The following is an 11687-nucleotide window of genomic DNA, read 5'->3' as shown; positions in this document are numbered from 1 at the left end:
GGCCAGCTGCAACCTTCCTTGCGGTGGGAGGGAGCCAGGGGGCTTATCAAAAGCTGGGCGAATACTTGGCGGGGGTCGAGCTGAGGGAGCAGAGGGAAAGTGGGGAAGGCCCGTTCCGGGAGCTTGAGTTTCCATGTGTCCTTGGAGGAAAGGACTTGTGTATTCAGCGTGTGCACACGTGCCTGTGTGTGTTTGTATGCATGTTCGTGCGTGTGTGTGTGCATGTGTGTGTGTGTGTGTGTGTGTGTGTGTGTGTGTGTGTTGAATGCGTGGCTTTGGTTGAGCCGGGCTTGGGCAGCAGCCATTTGGAGCGGCGGAGGAGGGCTGTTGGACCTAGGGATTTCAGCCACGGAAAAGAAAGTCAATAACCAAAGAATCGTGTTCGGATTCTTACGGGGCAGGGAAAAAGTACCGCTCAGTGTGGGCGCCATCTTCCTGATGGAAGACAGAAACGGAGAGGCCTAGTTTCATGGCCAGTGGGCGGGGCCGAGGCCTCTGTGAGATACGGGTTTCCCAGAAAGTGAAATTATAAGTCAAAATGGAATAATTCCCGTTCTCCCTCCCCCAGACTCCAGGGGCCGTGGTGTGGTGTGGCCTGTCATTAGTTTGCGAAGTCAACCCTGGTGGACAGTTCTTTGTTACCCGGGCTACCGTCGGATCCAGAATCAGCCTCAGGGGTTGATAAGCCTTATTTGCCACGTCCGCTCATATGAGCCCAACGGAAGAATCCTTCGGGAGGGGGGCACCTGGGTGGCTCAGCGGATTAGGCATCTGACTCTCGGTTTCAGCTCAGGTCATGATCTCACGTTTGTGAGTTCGAGCCCCACATCGGGCTCTGTGCTGCCAGTGTGGAGCCTGCTTGGGATTCTGTCTCTCCTCTCCCTCTCCCCCTCCCCTGCTCTCTCTCTCTCTCTCTCTCTCTCTCTCTCAAAATAAGAATAAGTAAACTTAAAAAGGAAAGAATCCTTTGGGAGGATAATTTGTGGGAGATTGGGGAAATTTGAATATAGGCTGGAAGTTAGATGATATTAGGGAATTATTATTTATTCAGTTACATATGAGAAAGGAACTGCAGATGTTTGGCAGAACGTTCTTATTTTTCCTCAGAGGTGCAGGCCCACGTGCCAAGGGCTGAAGGGCTGTGGTATCTGTAATTTACTTTAAAATGGTTGAGAGAGAGAGAGAGAGAGAGAGGGCAGGATGCTAACTTGGTGGCACATATATATTTCCATTTTTCCCTATGCTTGAAAGTTTTCATAGTAAAGAAAAGTTTTTTAATGCTTTGGGGAGTAGCCCTTAAAAATAAATCTAACACCATGTACTAAAGAAACATCTTTGAGGTTTCCTTAAAAGAGATCTTCAAGATCAAAGAAGCTTCTGGGTTCTACTGATGCTGCCTGGAGGCGAGGCAGGCAGGGAGGAAGTCAGCTTTGAGAAACGGGTTGGGCATGTGGGGCCAGGGGCCAGCGGCCACGGCCCTGCCTCCGTACCTCTTCTACCTAAATGTGTCCAGAATGTTGGCTTGACAGGAGGTAGGACACTTGTCGATTCTGAAGTCCAACAAAGGCTACGGTCTGCTCCTCTAGGAACCTCGTCTCCTTAGACGACAATATGGCTCTGCTTGGGAAGTTTGATCTCCCTGAGGAAGCCGGATCCCAGATGGAAGTCACTAGAAAGAGGCTGCCTTTTAGCGCTCTTGGCCTGTCCAAGTATAACCCTGTGTGCCAGGGACACGTGCGCCATTACATTTCACCTCGTCCCAACCCTCTGAGGCTGATGCCATTATCACTCCCATTTTGCAGATGGGAAAACGGAGGCCGAGAGAGCACATTTATTTATGTGAGGCCACCTGGACACCTGGACAGGCAGAGCTGGGACTCACCTGTGGGAGCCAGAACCAGCTGTCTCACTGCTTGAAATTTTATTGTGGCTGTCGTGCCCAAATCCCTGCAGGCTGTGTGGCCCGATTGCCCTGTAATACTTTTGTTAGTTTTCATCGTCTTCCTACTCCTTCACGACTTGATCTCCCTTTTGAGGCTTCCATGGTTATTTCTTTTCATTTTTTTAAATGTTTATTTATTTTTGAGAGACAGAGACAGCACGTGAGTGGGGGAGGGGCAGAGAGAGAGGGAGACACAGAATCTGAAAAAGGCTCCGGGCTCTGAGCGGTCAGTCAGCACAGAGCCCGACGCGGGGCTCGAACCCACAAACGGCGAGATCACGACCTGAGCCGAAGTCGGACGCCCAACCGACTGAGCCACCCGGGGCCCCATGGTTGTTTCTTTTAATCCGATCTTGCTTGTATAAAAATGTGCCGGAAGTTAACCAGCACAGGGCAGCTCATAAATGTTTCTTTTAGGGGCCCCAAGCCCTCTCTGAGTGGCATGGGGCCTACCTTCCGTCTTTCTGGCTCCCATGTGCCCCAGATCATAATACGTGTCCGATAAATACATTTCGACCCTACTCGCAGTGCCTAGCACACTCCTTTGCACACAGCAGCCTTTCAATAAACATTTGTCGAAGCAACACATTGGGTTGAAATGCCTGACGCGGTAGAAAGAATCATCGAGACAGCGTCTCGGCGCCACCCTGGAAACACAGTGTGCAAATCTGGGACCATCTGTCGGGCTTCTGGAAGGCCCAGGAAAAAAAAAAAAAAAAAAAAAAAGCCATCAATTTTCCTGAAATAGCACAAACAGGATTTCCTGGAGGGAGCCAAGCCGGGGAGCAGGCTGCATTTTGGAAATGGGAAATGCAGCCTGTTTGCAATTCGGGAACTCCGCTGCGGCAATGCCCTGCCGGCGGCTGTGGAGGCGCCCCACGGCCCGGGTGCTTCCGGTCATTAACGATCACTTCTGAGCCGGCGGAGGCAGGGGGAGGCGACGGACAGTTAATCCACCGGAAAGACTGCAGCATGAATGTCAATAAAATTGTCCTTTACCGCAGGCAGAGCCCAAAAGAGGACCAGAATCCGCTTGCCTCTGCCTCAGTCCCCCCCTCGCGGTGGCCGCGCGTGGCCTGTCTCACCACGTCTGGAGGAGACGTTCCAAGGGTCAGAGAGCCCGGTTCAAATCCAGGCTCCTCCACTCGCTGGATGCGTGTGACCGTGTGCAAGGTGTGTCTCAGTTTCCCCATCTGTATAACGGAGATGGGAGTAGCGTCTGCCTCCCAGGGCTGTCGAGGGGATGATCGGGGCAGATAAAAAAGAAAAGCATGTAACATAGGGCCTGGCACACCATGTGCGCACTGCACGTTGGCTGTTCCTGGTTCCACGGCCAAACTGCGTCTTGGCGCTCCCTCCCGGCTCCTCTGTCCCCGATGCTGCCCGACACCCACTTGTTCACCCTGGAGTCTGGGAGCCCGCTAAGCACCCACATCCTGGAGGCCGGCGTGTGCAGGATCCTTGGTTGCCTCCTCCAGCGGCCAGTGGCTCTGGGTGTTCGTTGGCTGGTGGCCACGTCCTTCCCACCTTTGGCTTCATCTTCAGGCGGCCGCCCCTTCCGGGTGCCCCCCTCCACCTTGCAGGGACACTTAGTGTTGGATTTCGGCCCCCACTCCAATAATCCAGGATCATGGCACGGCTAGATCCCTAACTCAATCGCATCTGCAAAGATCCTTTTTCCAAATAAGGTCACATTTATAGCTCTCGGGCGGACGTATCTTTCGGGGAGCCACCGCTCAACCCCCAATAGCTACTGACTTCCATGTCTGCAATACCACTGGAACCCGTCGCGTTCCCCCACGCCAACGGACGTGCCGGTGGCCCTGTCGTTCCCCGTCTGAGCGTCTCTGGACTCTTGTCATCCTTGTCCTGCTGACCCGAGTGTCTGTACTGCCCAGTCACCTTCTGGATCGGAAGCTGGTTTCCAATATGGTGGCCACCCGCCACCTGCGAGGACCGAGCCCTCGAAGCGCAGCCCGTTGGAACCGAGGTGAGCTGTACGTGTAAGGTGCACACTGGCTTTTCATGGGCTTCGTATGAAAGGAAGAATGTGAAATACCTGGTAGTATTTTCTGTATTGATCGCATCTTGAAATCGGAGATATTTTCGATACATAGGGCTAAGTGAAATATATGATTAAAATGAATTTCACCCATTTCTTTTTACCTTGACTAGTGTGCCTACTAGAAGACTTAGAGTTACCAATGTGGCTTACCTTACCTCTCTGTTGGACAGCGCTGGGCTGACACGTGTCCTTCTCTGGCCACCCGTCTGTGTCGGTTATCGATACCCGATAGGCAATAGGTCACTCCCAAGACCCAGTGGCTTAAAGTAGCAAGCTTCTCATGCTTCTGCGAGTTGGCTGAGAGGTTCTTCTGCTGGTCTCACTGGGGTTGACTCGTGTCCAGCATACGGCTGGACGGTCTGCCGGGCTGTGAGGCGCAAGACGGTCTCCCTCGCGGGTCTCACGGGGGCCGGCACTCGGCTCGACTCTCCTCTGCCCAGCCTCCCATCTCGCGGTTGGTGAGAGTGGCCTCCTCGCGTGGCAGTCTTAGAGTGGCCTCCGAGAGGACGGGAGGCCGCAAACACCCTTAAGGCCTAGGCTCCAGCGTGATGTCATTTCTGCCCTATCCTTGCTCCGTGATCTGAGCAAGTCACGCCCAAGGGGATAGAGAAACAGACCGCGTCTGGAAGGGAGGAGTGACAGAGTCACGTTGCAGAGGGACACGCGTACCCGGAGGGGAAGAAGCGCGGACACCGAACAATGTACCGCCCGGTCCTTGGTGCCTCGCTCCTCCCAGGGCCCCGCCCGTGCTCCCTACGTGGTGCTCCTTCCCTTTGCCGTCTAGCCCCGGCCGACCCTGCGTGTGCCGCCTTCAGCCAGCATCTGTGTCTGCTGTGGCCTCTCTCCACGGGCACCTTAAAGGGCCATCTGGTCAACTCTCGTGGACATCTGCCACCTGGGAACAGGAGCCTGGCTCCTCCTCTGGGAGACGTGTTGCCACACGAGACTAGAGATTCTTTCCGCCTCTCCTGCCTCCCCTCCACCGCGCACGCACCCCTCCCCCCACCCCTGCAGGGCCCAACGTGTCCAGCGTTCTGTCCCCATGATTCAGACCCCTTCAGGTGTTTTCTCCCTCCACACAAGCGCACAACGCGCCTTCCTCCCCTCCCGCCCGCGCGGTCAGGGAGGCGGCAAAAGATGTTTGATAAGTGCCCACGTCCCCCAAGCTCCAGACAACAGTCCCTTCAGCGTTTGCTCCTGAATAAACACGGCGGCCGACTGGGGTTTTCTCGGGCCGAACGAAGGTGGAGAGAGGTTTCTGTTTGTTGCTTTTGAGTTGGCTGCTGGTTGTAAAGAAACACAAAGGTCCAATGTTCTGTCCCCAGGATCGAGGCACATTCGGGGATTTTTTTCTCCCCCCCCTTCGGATCGCTTTATCAACAAGCCACAGGCACAGCGCCTACTGTGTTTTCTCAGGTGTCCTGTAAACCCGTCAGGCTCCCAACAACAAGGAAGCTGGCGGCCTTGCCTTAAAAGCACACCCGCACCCCGCCTTCACATACTGGGCTTTTCATAAGCGCACGATGCAGTGTTTAGACAGACCGGCCGTCAAATCCTTCCAACCTCAAAACGCTCAGAAAGTCACTTCTGTTTCTTGGATCAAGGGGTCTGGGCAAGGGAGGGGCTGAGCTGAGCCTTCGAGAAGATTTTAAGAGCACGCTTGGCAGGATGTCACGGTTTACTCCTCCAGACAGAGAGAGCACACAGGAGAGGTGGTGTGACTGGGGGCGGGGGGCGCAGGGCGGAGGGGAGGGGGCGCCTGCATGGGGGGGGGGGGGGCGCAGGGAGGTCGAACGGGTTCCAGAACCCGGCAAAAGCATCCATTCCTTAGACCAGGGGTCAGCATCCCGATCACTTCTTACCCACCCCGTGGGTGAAGGAGGGACCCCTGCCCGGCCCTGAATAGTATGACGTGGCCAAGCACACGTGGCTGAACACGGTACCGGACAGAAGAGGGTCGTGGCACTTTAGTGGCACTCCCCCCGCACGTGTCCTCCCAGCCTGCCGGGGGGCGGGGGGAGGACACACACCCCACTCGGGGCTGCACCAGGGTCATGCTCCACAGCAGAGGGAGCCTCCCGGGGCTGTGGGAGGCGGGCTTCCTGTAACAGGAGGGTGGGTGGCCCACGGTTCCCCACAGGAGGATGGGGTGGCTTGTCTGAATACGCGCACAGGTCAGCAGGGGGGTGACACCCACTGGTCTGGGTGGGAGGGCTTCCCCCTGTGTGGGGAGAACATTTGGAGAGAGCAAGGAGCTTACAAGACAGGCCTTTGGGGCTCTGGGAGGCTCAAAGGTGTCAAGGAAGCGCCTGAAAATTAAGGTCCCCACACAGCTGGCAAACCATGGCCAGTGAAGGGCCACCTAAGAAACGCTCTAGAGTCTCACTTGATGGGAGACAGAACAAGTGTCTGTCACATTTTTATTGACACGATTCAAAATATAATAATAATGGTCGACCGCAATGTTCTATAAAATACAAGTCCACCAGTGAGAGGAACGGAATTCTTCTGGGGAGGGAGGGATAACACCTTGCTGAACTGGAGTTCAAAATTAGGGCTCCCTGGGGCGCCTGGGTGGCTCAGTCGGTTGAGCGTCCGACTTCGGCTCAGGTCATGATCTCGTAGTCCGTGAGTTCGAGCCCCGCGTCGGGCTCCGGGCTGATGGCTCGGAGCCTGGAGCCTGCTTCCGATTCTGTGTCTCCCTCTCTCTCTGACTCTCCCCCGTTCATGCTCTGTCTCTCTCTGTCTCAAAAATAAATAAACGTTAAAAAAAATAAAAAAATTAAAAAAAACAAAATTAGGGCTCCTGTCATCAAATCGACTGCATAGTTTCCCCTGTAAAATGCACCTCACGCCATACAAAATAGGCAGGGGACAGGCTGGGTTTGGCCTGTGGCTCGCAGTTTGCTGCCTTTTCATTTAGATAAGTCGTTACCCTCTGTTGGATGCCGTGTTAGGGTCTGAATGGCTGGAAGCAGTCGCCGTGCCCTCAGGGTGCTCACAGTCTGCATAATGGGGGAGACCCACAAGTAAAGAGCAGGGACAAATCAATATGACCAGTACTATAATGCAGACGCATGGACAACTCTGATTAGGGGATTCTAGTGCTGCTTGGCGATATCAGAAAAGGCTTCCCAGAAAAGGCGGTGTTTGCTGAGAGGCGGGCACACACCCCATGACAAAGTGGGGGGAGGGAACTGGGTGAGGGGCCAGCTTGTGCAAATGTGAGAAGCAGCGGGGAAGCCCGACCCACCCGGGGACCGGCGTGTCGTCAGAGTAACCACAGCCGGGTGGGGAAGGGGAGAGGGAGAGGGTGGGAACGGGGGGCAGGCCCCTTACAAGGGACCACAGGCACACATTGGTGGTCATACGTCTTCAGAGATCCGCGTTTGTGCTCGGGAACGGCGTGCTCACAGCTGCGAGAACGCTGGACTACAAGGGACGGACACGGAGAGGGCTGTTCCTGCAATAACCCAGGGGAGAAAAGAGGAAGATTGGTCCTGCGGAAAGTCTGCTGAGGATGGAAAAGGAGTGAGACTGGGGGCGGGGGGCGGGGGGTGCTTACAAAGCGCAGTCACGACCGGAAGGGGTTCTGGGGCTCGGAGGGTCTCCGGGTGGGCAGATCAAAGACCCACAGAGGAAGAAGCCGAAGCAATGAGGAGAACAGGGGACCCCTGGCGGACGCCGGGGTCTAGGATTTCAGAGCTGCGGCAGGTCCCCATCCTGACACGGCCAGGATTGTGGGCGCGAAAAGGAAGCGCTTCAGCAGATCAGAAGGGACGTAAAAGGGGTCCAGCGAATGTGACCCGAGAACGTTGGGTTGTTGCTCAAGCGGGGCTCACGTGGCCCGGCTCGGTGGAGGGAGCTGGTGTGGAGAAGATTCTGGACCAGCTGCTGGGCTCAGTTTGGCTCTCCCGACATCTCCTGCTGCGTAACGAGCATCCCCAGGCTTCTGGCTGAAAGCAACAATTGGTTATTATGTCTCATGGTTTCGGGGCGTTGCCTGGGCTCCTTTGGGACACGCTTCCCCGACGCCCACCTGGCTTCCTCTTTTGCCTCTTTGCTCCAGTGTCACCCCGCGGGGCTCCCTCTGGCCCCTACCCTGCCCCCTTCCGCGCCTGAGGCTTGGCCCCCTTTCTTCCTGCCCCACGTTTCCTTGTTTCCGTTGCATTTCATCACCTTCCAACATTTCACGTAATTTATCTGTCGGGCCATTGCTCTCTCCTCCGCTTCCCCCGCCCCAAGGACATCAGCTTCATGACGCAGGGACCTTTATCGATTTCGTTCGTTGATACGTTCCAGTGCCTGGCACCTGGGCAGTGCTCGATAAACAGGCTGAGTGAATGAATAAATCCTCTTGGTCCCAGCCCACCTGTCACCCGGAGAGACTGTCCGTGGCCACCTGGTTCGAAAGCCTTCCGTCTCGCTTTCTCATTTCACTGTCTCCTGAGAGGTACTTACCGCCCTCTGATACGATCTGGTTTGTGGATTTACTGGTTTACTCTCTGCCCCTTGCTGAAGTGGAGGCACAATGACACCAGGAAACCTCTCTGTCTTGCTCAACATCGCGTCCCTAAACCAGTGCCTGGCACACAGCAAGTACACAATGAATATCTTCTGGAAGTTTCTGTCGGGGCTGCGCTATCAGCCCGCTTCCCGATAAGCCCGGGGACCATATTCTCAGCCACACCCCGCAGAGGGCCTTGTGCACGCAACCCTTCGTCAATATTTGCAGAGTGAACAGTATTTCCGCTTACCTGCTTTGAGACAGAGGCTGGGTGGACGGCCCTGGGATTCTGTCTTTCAGCACAAAGATTCTTTTGGATCAAGGGAGTACCAAGGCAGGAAAGTGAGACGCTCAGAGCCCCCTCCTGCCCAGCCTGTCCACAATGTGGCTTTTCACGTCTTCTCGGATGCAGCTGTGTGCCAGCCCCGAGGAGCGGCCGGGCCGGGCCTTCCCACACGGCAGGCCCCACAGTGAAGCCTTGTTTTCCCCTCAGTCCTCTGCCTGAACCCTGCTGGCTGGGCACAGCCCTCCCCAGGCCCTGACTCCGGCTCCGTGGTGGAGACTTGGACGCCTGTGTCTGCTTTCTGTCTCGTGGCAGATTCGTGGGAAGTGATGTGTGGCTGGGCGCAGCTGGATAATCACAACCGCCCTGGAGAGTGGGTTGTGTTTCCCTTAAGACGCCAGCTCCGGTCTGCTCCCTTCACCCCACCGCACCCGTTACATCCGATTATCTGCAGAGCCTGTCGTGTGTTCTGACTTCCCATGTGCCCCACACAGTCCCTTTGCATCCCGAAGGAGTCTGACTCAGCTCTTCGAATTCAGCGGAGAAGCCACCTCCTCCAGGAAGCTGCCCTTGACTGCCCCCCCCACGCGTCTGCCTGTGAATCTCAATCTGCGCTAATCCTCACTGCCTCTTCTCTGATGTCTCAGGGCTTGTGCTAATTTGTGTACCACCGGATTACGAGTTCCGTGGGACAGGGGCTGGGCCCTCCGGCACCTACTACAGTGACCAGCGGGAGGTAGGCCCGCAGCCATTGCTTATGAATGCAAGAATGAGTGAGTGAATTAATGATGCCCTTGTGGCAGCCACGTCGGCATACTGTTTTAGTGCCTTTGTCTGCCCGTTTGTTCTGTGAGGGCCGGTCTCACGCTTTTTCTAGAACCCTGCAGCCCAATGGTTAACATCCTAGGGTGATTGTTTTTACTCCCCAAGGGGACATTTGTCGATGCCAGGAGACATTTTTGTTTGTCACAACCGAGTTACTAGTATCCGGTGGGTGGAGGCCAGCGATGCTGCTAAACACCCCCCTCCCCCACCCAGCGCACGGGACAGCTCCCACCGCAAAGAATTATCTGGCCTCCCAAGCATGTTGTGAATCACCAAAGCTCTGGGGGCAGAGGGGACAGGGTGATTACTTCTTCGGCATATACCTAGCTTGTTCTTTTTGTGCATAACATTTCCGAGTAAACAAGCTATGTGATACACACGTCCCCTTGCTTATTTCCCAGTGTATCAGTCAGATATGCTGTGTAACGAACCGTCCCGAGCATAATGGTTCAGAACAGCCACTTACTATGACTCGTGAATCCGTGGCTCAGCTGGAAGGTTCTGCTGATTTGAGCCGGGCTTAGCTGACCTCTGTGCATCCTCTGGTGAGTCCGCTGGGGGCTGGCTGGCTGGCTGGCTGGACTCGGTCTCCGCCGGAATGATTCAGCTGGGTTCCGTATTGTCTCTCCTCCTCCAGCCGGCTAATAACATCGCTTCCCACATCCCCAGCTCAAATCAAGAGGGGAGAGGAAACGGACTCTGTCTTGAGAGGAGAGGCTGCAAAGTCACTTGGCCAAGGGGGTGTGGGTGGGGAGAGGTGCAGAATCAGGGTCAGCTTTGCAACCAACCTGCCATTGTCAGTCAAGGGCAGCCTGTTTTGTCCATCCCTGCCCCGCCTCTGGACCTTCCCGGTTCTGCTCACGGCCTCGGGATGAGCTGAGCTCCTGGACGGTGGCACTTACGTTTCTTCAAATCTTTGATGCATCCGGTCACGTGACGACCGGAATGCTTCTGGCCGGCATCTTGACATCTGATGAAGAATCCCGCCCCACCCCCCCCCCCCAACTCACATGCACTCCCATCCGCTAGCCATCTCCCCCTGGCTGGCTGGTCACGACTAGACATGTCCCCAGACAAACTCATCCGTCTTTCCAAACTATGGTTTATGGCATCACCAGCTGCTCCCCAAGCCGGAAATGTCAGAATCTTCCAAAACTCGTAACGTCCCCCCACCATCCCCCATCCAGCTGATATCCAAGCTCTGCCAATTGTACTTCCTAAATACTGTTCCAGAGCTCTTTTGTCTCCCTTCTTACCCTGCCCACGTTCGGAAACGCTTACTCCCTCATCTGCAAACGGCAGTAGCCTCTTAATTGCGCCCCGACCTCTGGGCTTTGGCCCCCCTCCTCCGCCACCCCCCGTCAGGTCAGCAGCGTAATTCTTTATGCCAGAGATGTGCACGCAAGACGCACCCCGACCGTATCACCTGACAATAAGGGGAGACTTCCGTGTTGTTGAATGGAATTACAACCAGGGGCGTCTGGATCATGCCCTGCAAGAGGCATGGGTGCCCCTCCTCTGTGCATGGGTGCCCCGGGGGCACCGTGCACTTAGGGTACCATATCGGAGGAGGAATTAGCATAGAACTTCGCGTTCGCGGTGCCGGTGCTTGTAATCAGATCAGCAGTTCCTCCTCTGGGGGAGGGAAGGGGAAGGAGCCAGAGGCAGGCAGCTGTTGGGGGAGGTGCTGCAGGGACCTCCTTCTCTACCGTATTCCCCTGCGTGAAACTGCTCAGGGCTCTCTCTGCCGCTCGCAGGATAACGTCCAAATTCTGTAGCCTTCTGTGTACGAAGCACCCCAGGGTTAGTGGCTCCGGGAGTCAAAGGGAGGAGAGCTTCCCTCTGCTGCACGGTGTCTGGAACTCTAGCCGGGAAGACGGGAAGGTTGGAGGTGACGTGATGGCTCAGGTCTGAGACAACCTAAAGTCTCACCCCCTCACACATCTGTAAGTTGCTGCCACTTTGGGGCCACAACCTCAGGTGGGACTATCGCTTTGCCCGTGGCCTCTCCACGCGGGTGCTTGGGACTCCTTACAGCATGGCGGCTGGTTCCAAGAGAAGCACC

The 11687-nt window shown here is 55.7% G+C and overlaps 1 long non-coding RNA gene across 1 annotated transcript; it reads right to left on the bottom strand.

Moving 5' to 3' along the window:
* Positions 1-6847: 6847 nt before the first annotated feature.
* Positions 6848-10472, bottom strand: LOC125149444 (uncharacterized). Its single transcript, XR_007145916.1, has 3 exons — positions 10089-10472; positions 7573-7963; positions 6848-7470 (listed from the first exon to the last, which is right to left on the bottom strand). It is a non-coding gene; the product is annotated as an uncharacterized LOC125149444 (long non-coding RNA).
* Between the last annotated feature and the right edge of the window lie 1215 nt (positions 10473-11687).

Source organism: Prionailurus viverrinus, chromosome D3 (assembly GCF_022837055.1).
Source record: "Prionailurus viverrinus isolate Anna chromosome D3, UM_Priviv_1.0, whole genome shotgun sequence".
NCBI lineage: Eukaryota > Metazoa > Chordata > Mammalia > Carnivora > Felidae > Prionailurus > Prionailurus viverrinus.
The sequence above is the reverse complement of the archived record's forward strand: the minus strand, read 5'-3'. Positions and strand labels throughout refer to the sequence as shown.